Here is a 9006-nt window from a genome sequence, read left to right on the forward strand (position 1 = left end):
TAGGATACCCAGATTGCCTTTTCCTCCTAAGTGGTCAGACTTTCATAGATATTTCCATTTGGTCACTGATGAGCAAGGAAATTTATGGGCACTTCTATTTGTAATTCAGTGAAATGCCCAGTGTGATCTTGTGTATGCCAATGGAAGATTAAGCCCTTCCTTGCCATTAAACAACTTGGGAAACTTCTTCCAACCCTCCAAATAGCTGTAATGGAGAATGAGCTTTTAGCTCTTTGCAATTTTGTTTCTTCTGAAAGTTAAGTTTCACTGAGAATGCAGACTAGAATTTATAGGATTTTTAATAAGTCCCAAGTGGACTTTAACATTGTAATTAATTTATACTAGCAAAAACTTGACTCCACAACAATCGCTAAGATTCTTTGCCTCTGGCTTCAGCGTGGCCAAGATCAATATTAAGAATAATTGCAAGGTGACTGTTAAAACTGAAGTTCAAAGTAGAAAAATCGGCTGGGTATAAATCCTCTCTGCAGACAGGCTGTGGATTTTTTCTGTTCTTTCTCTGCAGTTAACATTTGATAGATGTATGGGCATTTAGATATATAAATTGATATACATTTAATTCACATAGGCTGCAGATGAGATCATCATAGCGGAACTTGCTTTGTCGCTTGTAGATATAGTAATGCATCTTTTAATGAGACCAAACTTGCTAAATGTTGTAGCTTTTCAGGAACTGATAAATTTAAGTCATGTACAGCTGTTGATAGCTAAGAAGCAAAAAAAAAAAAAAAAAGCAGCAATGCTCACGTACTGCACTCAAGGTTAGTGCCACAGTTAATGACATGTAGAAGAAGTTATATTCAAAACCAGCATTTTGCAAGATGTTTGTGTCAAAACCATGAAATTAGCTCACATTTCACATAATTTATTTCATAGATAAAAATAACAGAAAAAAGGTTCTTCAGTATTTCCACTGAGGATGCAGTGTGTTTCTGCGATCTCAGGGAATTATATCTTTGAATAGTTTTTAAATTGAGTTTCAGCATCTTGGTGGAAATACACATCATATTCTAGCTAAGATATGCAGTTGTCCACTTCACATTTTAAAATTCATATAAAAGGTTTTGCAAAAGGTGTAAATTGTTGTAGAGTCTTAATGATGTTTATTATCATTACCGCCTCTCATGATGGCTAAATTTAATCATCAGTTAAAAAACTGCAGTCCTTGGTAGCTGTTCAGGAGGAGTTCTGAACATAATAAGATGTTCATCTTATGAGCTTTAATTTTGAAATAGTGGCCTAAAATTGATTATACATGTTTGATTTTGAGCTGGAAATAGTATAGCCAATAATTGGTTTTAAACAAGCGCTTTAAAAATATCTGCTGTGTATGAAAGGATGCTGTTGGGTTTTTTTTTTTAATGATGTAGCATTTTCCTGCAGAAGGATCCCTGTTTTACTGATACTACTAATGATGTGATAATGCTGTGCAGTACTGTCTTGAGAAAGTGTAGGGCTAGTTCTGAACAGGCTGTTTTGTATATGGCACAGTACAGTACCATAAGCACACCAGTGAATCCTAGAAATGATCTAGTTATGATAGCAAAGCCTGTAGGACTAACCTAATTGGCTTGTCTTCCACCATCTAGCTCCAGATCCAGCTTGGGTATCTCTACAAAGCACTACTCAGTATGGTGTAAACATAGCCTAAAAGCTTAATCTTGCAGACATTTTAAGGTAAGTAGCTTTATTCACTTGACTAGCTCTGTTCAGAATTAGCCACGTGTTTAAATAAGTATTTGCACTTGGACTGTAGAAGGTAGAATTAAACTCCACAGATTAAATTGCTGCTTTCGTTGGTGGTTAAGTGAAAGCTTGTGGCAGCACAGTAATTCTGCACTGAAAGTAAAAAAGAGAGAAAATACGAAAAACAGGTGGAGCCACAGACAAAAAAAGAAAAATCACTTTTTAGCAAAGGTTAACAGCATCAAAATTATATTGAGATATTTGTAAAATTGTAGCTAAAAATTAATAGAAGTGATCTGCACCTCAATTTTAAACCTGATTAGGTTTTTAGTGCAACAATTTCAGTCAAAATATTTCTTAAAGAAATGCACAGGATCATTACCGTTAGCAAAGGTATTAATAGCATTTTCTTGAAAATATACTTCAATAAACACTAACAAATCACCGAGTTCTTTCTGCATCAGAGACAACGCTCTGGAGTTCAAGGGGCATTTGCTGAAACTTCAGGACAAATGTTAATGATGGGCTGAGCAGAGCTTCTACTGTAGTAATAGGAAACTTGGCTGAAGAGCAAAGCCAGGATAAACATGTGAATTCAGCCATCGTTTAGCTTAAGCGAAGCCATACAGAAATAGCTGCAAACTTTACTAAACAGATGTGACTTCCCTTTTGTAAACTCAGGATACCACTTCCAGATTTTTAACTTTGTCTATCAGTTCTCAATGTTATAGCTATTCTTATGATTGCTGTGTATTTCTAGCAATTAACTTACTTTCCTAAAGCTTATAAACTGAAATGAAAACATTTTCCAGTCCTGCCTGTTGACACTCGCGCCACTGTACAGGAATAAGGGAAAGAATCATGGGGCCAGAAGGAGACTGAGAAAGGGAGCACACTTCTGTTCACAAGAATGAATGAGTCTCTCCTGAAGTGACCACATTACTTCTAATCTAGCTCAAGATGAAAACTGATCATTCACTGCTGAAGTTGGTTTTTTTCCAAATAGGTGAGATCTTTACATACACCTGAATTGTAAGGAAAATTAAGACTAATTATTGGTTGGGATTTGAGTCGCCCAGCTGGCCTCACTAAATCCGTTTCTCTCCTTAAGACTTTCTGTGGAAAAGGAGTGAGTTTAGTACTCTTACCTGGCTTGTATTTTCAAAGTGTACAATGGAGTGAGGTGCCGTCTCTGGCTGCACTTCCATGAGAAGTGAAGGCCTAACCCTCTCATGCTTCTTCAAAAATATCTGCTCTTCAGTCACTTGGCGTATACCCATGTTTTCCCATACATAATAAGTCTTGGTGTAAAGACAAGTGCAAATTAAAACAGCGACATGCTCAACAAGACTGACACTTTCATGTTTGAGTGTTATGCGCTACCCCCAATCTCACTGTATGGCGTAACAGAGGTAACTCAGAGCTGTGTCTCACCTCATCTGTCTCCTGAAATAAGGAGGATTCAAATAGGTTTTTACCTAGTCTGCATAATGAGAAGCCTGCCGTGAGACTGACTTAATCTACAAAATCTCGTTATGTAGGTTTTCATTTGGGGTTATTCATCAGTACTGTGGCAGAATTACATCACTTAAATTAGTTTAATGCTGAGAAGAGGAATTGGATCATTGAATCTGAAACCCTGCTAGGATAGCACAGGTATTACTGCTGTTTGCAGCTCGCCAACATCTATTGCTGTGGGTTTGTTACCTGTAGTTGCTTCTTGGCAATGGCTGGGCAGATGGATGGACTCCAGTACTTTAACATCAGTGTCTACAACTTAATTTGTCCTCATGAGGGCTACTGAGAGTTTTTCCTCAACCGCACAAGGAGCTAGGGCAGGCTCTTTAGACACACTAAAGCTTGCATTCAAAGATGTGTGTTGATGCAGATGTTTTTGTAAACCCATGAAAGAGAAGGAAATTGAGGGAGCTCTTCAATAGCTATTTTTATTCTACCTTACACCACATATACAAGGATACTGAGTTCAACAAGCATGCATTTTAAACAACTAGCCTGGTGCTTGGGATATCCGTGTCTAGTTTTGCTGCTTTGCTATAGGCAACCTGTGTGACCTTTGGACTTCACTTAATATCATTGTCTCTGTTCCCCACCTGTGAAAACAAGGCTCAAAGTACTCCACACTTCAAAGACCTTTTTGTTGAGAATAATTGCTTTACTGTTACAGTAAGAACAATCATAAAGTGCACAAGGCAGAGGAACATGACACATTAGTGATACTCTGCTAGTTTTCCTGGGAAAGCAGCACATATGGAGACTTAATAATTGCCAAATGTAATTATTGTCAAGCTAAGGTTGCATTTCTGAACAACGTATAGAGTAGATAGCTAATGCCATATCACTATAAGGAAATCAGTGTTGTAGCTTGTTTTGTAGCTCAGGAATGGGATGGAAAGTTCTTGCCAATTTGTCCATGAATTAGTGTACCATTAGGTTAAAACCAAGACAAGGAATATCAGAGAATGCTGGAGTGGCTGGACTTCAAGACCTTGAGAAGTCTTTTGTCTCCTGCTCTTGGCTCTCCTTGCCTGATGAGGAATGCTGCAGTCTTAAAGTAATGATTTTGTTGGTAGCTCTTCTTGAAAAGCAGAATAAGCATGATGAACCAAACTTGAGTTGCATGTGAGAAGCTGCACTTGCAAGCAGCGACACCATTTTTCAGCTTGATTAATTAAAGTTTAATCAATAGCTGGGACACAGCTGTTGACTAGAAAACCAGCATATGGAGCTGATCTGTGATTGTCTGAAGAAAATAAGAACTTGTGCACACATTAGCCCTACGCTTCTGTTAATGGCAATTGCAGATTGACAGTAAGTCTGAGTTCTTACTGTGACTTGACTTTTTAAGGTTTTGGAGAAAATGGCATGTGAAGATGAGCTTTGTGCTAAAAGTGAATCCGGTGGTGTGCTGCTATCTATAGAATTTCCTGTCTCACAATAGCCCACCCAGCTGCCTTCTCTATAGCTGAATATTCAACCCTAAGTAATGATGCACAGATGACATAATTCTGCAGTGCAGCACAGTGCCAATGGCAGCTGTAGATTTGCTATCCCTGCATGTTAATACAGACTACAGAGGCTTTAGTGTCTCACTGAAAAAAATTGTATAGCCAAAACATGCTGCTTGGGAATTGCAGATTTACCTGCAGGATTGCTGGGTTTGTACTTGTAATTCTTCCCTTAGGTGCTTTTAGCACATGTTCCCTGTAGTGTGCAGAGTGTAAAGTGATGTTACTCCCTAAGACTGAGAGAGGTTTGAAATCTCTAAGAGAAGGCTATCCATAGAAGTACCTGAATCTACACGCTTCTCCATCAGATGTGGCTAACCGCTATTTTGCACCTGACCTTGACGATCCATTCTTCATCATCAGATATTACTGCCAAGACAGCTACTTTGAGATACATCTAGGATTAAGGGATTCTATAAAAAAAATCCAACCTTTACTTAAATGAGATTCCCAAAGTTAGGACTCGCAGGGCCTTGTTTACCGCCAGTTACTGAGCTGAGCAGTGCTGTTGCTGAGAGAGTCACCCAGAACATTCCCATCACAGAGACAGCACTCAGGTTAGGCCAGAAAAAGCATTTAGGTTTCTCTGAAATTCTGCAAAATGTTGGTCCCAATTACTAGAAAGCAGATGGGAACAGAAGATTCACCATCTTGTGTACGTAGCAGAGGCTGGGAATGTGCAAGGAACCCCAGTGGCTCAAGGGGGAATCCTCCCTGGGCACCACACCTGCTCCCCAGCATGCATAGCCACACAAAATTGCAGCTATGGCACTGTCTTTCTCAGCATCTGGCCTAATGTGTCACCATGGGGAATTTTTGACTTAACTGACAGATACAGACGGCCACAGAGCCAGGTAGGTCCCCAGTGAGTGCACCACTGCATGTGCAGCAGAACAAGTTATTCCCAACAAAGTTTGTGCTAGCTTAGGTTCAGAAATGTCCCCTCCAGATCTGCCTGCTCTGGTTGGGTAATGCTTTGCTTTAAACATAATTCTGTGCTGTTTTGACTTTTCCACCTCCTGCAAGCTACAAAGCTTGTCTAAAAAGCTGGAGGGGCTTTTTTCGTGAAGTGGGAGCATTTAAGCAGATGGGCAGATCTGCTGCAGGGCACCAACAAATAAATGATACCAACCCTCACTGAACATAGTGCAGATGCAAATTTCAGCTGTCAAAGAGAGGCACTTGCTCCTCCTGTGCCATCAAGGTATATACCTCACAAAGATGGAGGCACAGCTCTGTGGTGTCCTGTGGTTATATTATAGGTCGTGCCTCCAGAAGCTGCTTATGTAGTTTCAAACAGAAGACAAGTATCTGCAACAGGTTATGGCAAGGGATGGAGGAGAAAGACAAGGGTAAGACGACTGGAGATTGCTGTTGTGTCTCTTAGCATCTCTTCTTGGTGAGGATTCTCTTCTGGTTTGTGTTCAAAACGATACCATCCTTGCCTCCTCTGCTGCCGCCGTCCAGCCCAGGCACAGTGAAGGACAGTGGGTTGCATAAGAAGATGTTTCCCAGGCTACGCCCTCTTGTTCTCGTGCTCCCCATAGCAATAGGCTGTGGCATCTCATTCAGCCATTTTCACCATAATACTTTATTGATGCTGGAAGTTCAAGTCATTATTTACAGAGATTATTTCCCCCTGTGAAACTCCAAAAGCTATTGGCAGGCCTGCACAATGCTTGGGCTAGCTGCTTCCCCACCGAAAGCAAATTCCAGCTTACATCAGTCTTGAGACCTGACACAGGGGAAGGGATGTGAGCTCTAAGCAGAGCGAGAACTCGCTTCCGATGCCCCTTTTTTGGAAATGCTGTAGCTACATTCGGGTTGGATGAGACAAATTTTTTGTAACTGCCTGAAACTCACTTTGGTTGAAGTCGTTGTGGGCCCACGTCAGTCTCCCAGTTCTCCTTTGACGTCTGTCTCCCAGTTAATGCAGGAGCAATCAGCTGCATAATTTTTATGAAAAGCAGGAGTTCGGCTTGCTTTAATGTCCTTCTATATGTAAAAAAAGACATATTTAATTTAAAAATACTACCATATACTTAGTGCATCTTTGGTAGCTGACAGCCCAAACTGATTACCATAGCTGACAGGGATCCTGTGGGCTGAATGACGATAGAGGACATGAAAGGCCTGTGATTTTTAAGGCTTTTTTTCCATCATACTTTATCATAAGAAATGCAGCACAGTTTCTGTCCTGCGTTACTGAAACACTCTTCGTGATCTCCTGTGCTTGGGGGGCTCCTTCATGGTTTGAAAAATTTTGCAGTAACTTTCTCCCAATGAGTTTGTTAACAGGAGTTCACGATGAAATGCCAAACGATGTCCTTCCAGCACACGGGGTGGGGGGGGTACGTGGTGCTGGGCTGGAGGACTGGCGAGCAGAGCTGCTGGCTTCTGCTGCTGATTCCTAACCCTGGCAAAAGCCTTGCCTAAGTTGCTCGCTTTTGCTCAGCCTTACCGGTAAGGCGGCAGCAAGATCGCCCCAGGGGAAAGGTGGTGCGGCCCAGGTGATACAACCCCCTCCAGTAGGTACCTGCAGCAGAGCTGAGGTAGACCATGGGTCCCGAAACAGCCGCCCACCAAGACCTCACCCAACCCCGTTCAAAGCCACCCAGCCAGCGGCTGCCTTGTGTCAGCCTGCCAGTGCCACCCCAGCACCTGGGAGACGGGGGATAGGGGAGCAGGGTGGCCGTGCGTGGCGTGTCCCCAGACGGCAGCGGGTCCCTGCCGGTGCCCTGCAGGGACAGCAGGCGCTTTGGGGGCAGCTGAAGAAAAGAGGCTGGCCACCGTGGCCGGACCTGGGCCTGGGCATCTGCAGGGGAGGTGGCAAGGAAGAGCTTGTTAAACCGCCATCATCTGCTGAACCGTGGTGGCTGAGAGGTGCCCTCAAGCCACGCTTTCGCCATGAGCTTGCTCCGGTGGGTTGGCGGGACCCCCTGCCCCAACCACACACAGCCAAACCTCCTGCCTGGGGGCTACGCCGTGCCCCAGGTGCACCAGCAGGCCTCACCCACCCCAACGCCTTCCCCTAGGCCCCACAGCCCAGGGCACCATTTTGGTGCCAGCCTTGGCCGTGCCTCTGCCCAGCCCCATCCCTGCTGTAGCTGATCACGGACCCCCCCTCAGGGTAGGGGTGGGTGTTGGGAGCTTTAAGCTACTCCTTAAATTCATTTGCCAGCTCGCTTGAGTGGAAAGTTTTGTTTTGCTTTGTTTATTTATAAACACGGCAGAGGTTTGTCCGGCATGGCGGTCAGCGAGCCCCACGAGGCTGGACAGGCAGGGAGGTGGCACGGCAGGCCCCGGGCGAAGCACCGGCACTCCTGAGCCACCGCCGTGCGTTGCTGATGGCGCATTTCAGCAATTTGCTCTCTGCCATTGCGGCTCCAGGGGACGTGACTAACGGTGCCGTACGCCCCCTTCCCCGTCTCTCCGAGGGGCCACCTGCTGCCGTGGAAAATACATTGCTGTGAATGCAGCGCATCATTCAGAAACCTCTTTTAAGAGCGTATGTATCGCATATTTATTTCGTATATATAATTTTCCCCTAACAAAGGTACTATTACTTGCACGTGTATGGGTCCTGAGACTAAAAATAAGCGTGGGCTGTAGGAGGTAAGTGAAGAGGAGCCAGCCTGAAGCCAGCCTGGAAACCAGCACACGGCTAATCGAGCTAAGCCTGGACCAAAGGAGGCGAAGAAAAATACGTACCCATCTCATGCAGGAATGAGAAAACAGATAATTTACGTGGCAGTGTTTGGTGTTTTACCCCTGCAGTGCCCGTGTGCAGGGGTAGAAGCTCACTGGTTCCAAGCGGCATGGGTGGGTGCCCTGCACGCTCGGCCTCTGGCTCAGTTCTCAGTGCGCACACACTGTTCAAAAACACTCTCTCCTTCAGCATTTTTAACTAACCACACAGACCATTACAAGCATGCTGTCCGTGGAAGAAACAATGCAAAGCTCATCATTGCATATTTTTCATTAAAACGTAACTGATTTAGAAGGATCGTTTGCAGCTGGTGAATTGAAGTGCTTGCTGGTGAATTGAAGTGCTTGCTGCTGATCAGAGCGTCCCTCAAAATGTAAGCATGTAGAGAGGTGCCGCTTTCATTCCTCGCTTTTATTCACAGCTTAGCGAGGAACATAAGCTTTTTGGTGTTTAGTTCCCAGTTAGTTTCTCGGCTTTGAACTTATTGCTATTTCTGTTTCAGATTATTCAACTTGTTCAGCTCCAATATTCTTTCTGCACATGTAAAAAAATCACTTTTATCAA

The 9006-nt window shown here is 43.5% G+C and overlaps 1 protein-coding gene across 7 annotated transcripts in view; it reads left to right on the forward strand.

Moving 5' to 3' along the window:
• The window catches only part of BMAL2 (basic helix-loop-helix ARNT like 2), a 53314-nt gene extending 44560 nt beyond the window's left edge, over positions 1-8754 (forward strand). For 2 of the 7 annotated variants that reach the window (XR_012776394.1, XR_012776406.1), the window contains exons 19-20: positions 1611-1698; positions 2520-3407. The gene's annotated coding sequence lies outside the window, so the exon portion shown is untranslated. Of the gene's footprint in view, positions 1-1610; positions 1699-2519; positions 3409-8289 lie in introns of those variants that run through there. The other 5 variants (XR_012776396.1, XR_012776398.1, XR_012776397.1 and 2 more) reach the window with 4 other exon arrangements.
• The last annotated feature ends 252 nt before the right edge of the window (positions 8755-9006 follow it).

The sequence above is a fragment of the Mycteria americana genome, chromosome 1 (assembly GCF_035582795.1).
Source record: "Mycteria americana isolate JAX WOST 10 ecotype Jacksonville Zoo and Gardens chromosome 1, USCA_MyAme_1.0, whole genome shotgun sequence".
Classification (NCBI taxonomy): domain Eukaryota; kingdom Metazoa; phylum Chordata; class Aves; order Ciconiiformes; family Ciconiidae; genus Mycteria; species Mycteria americana.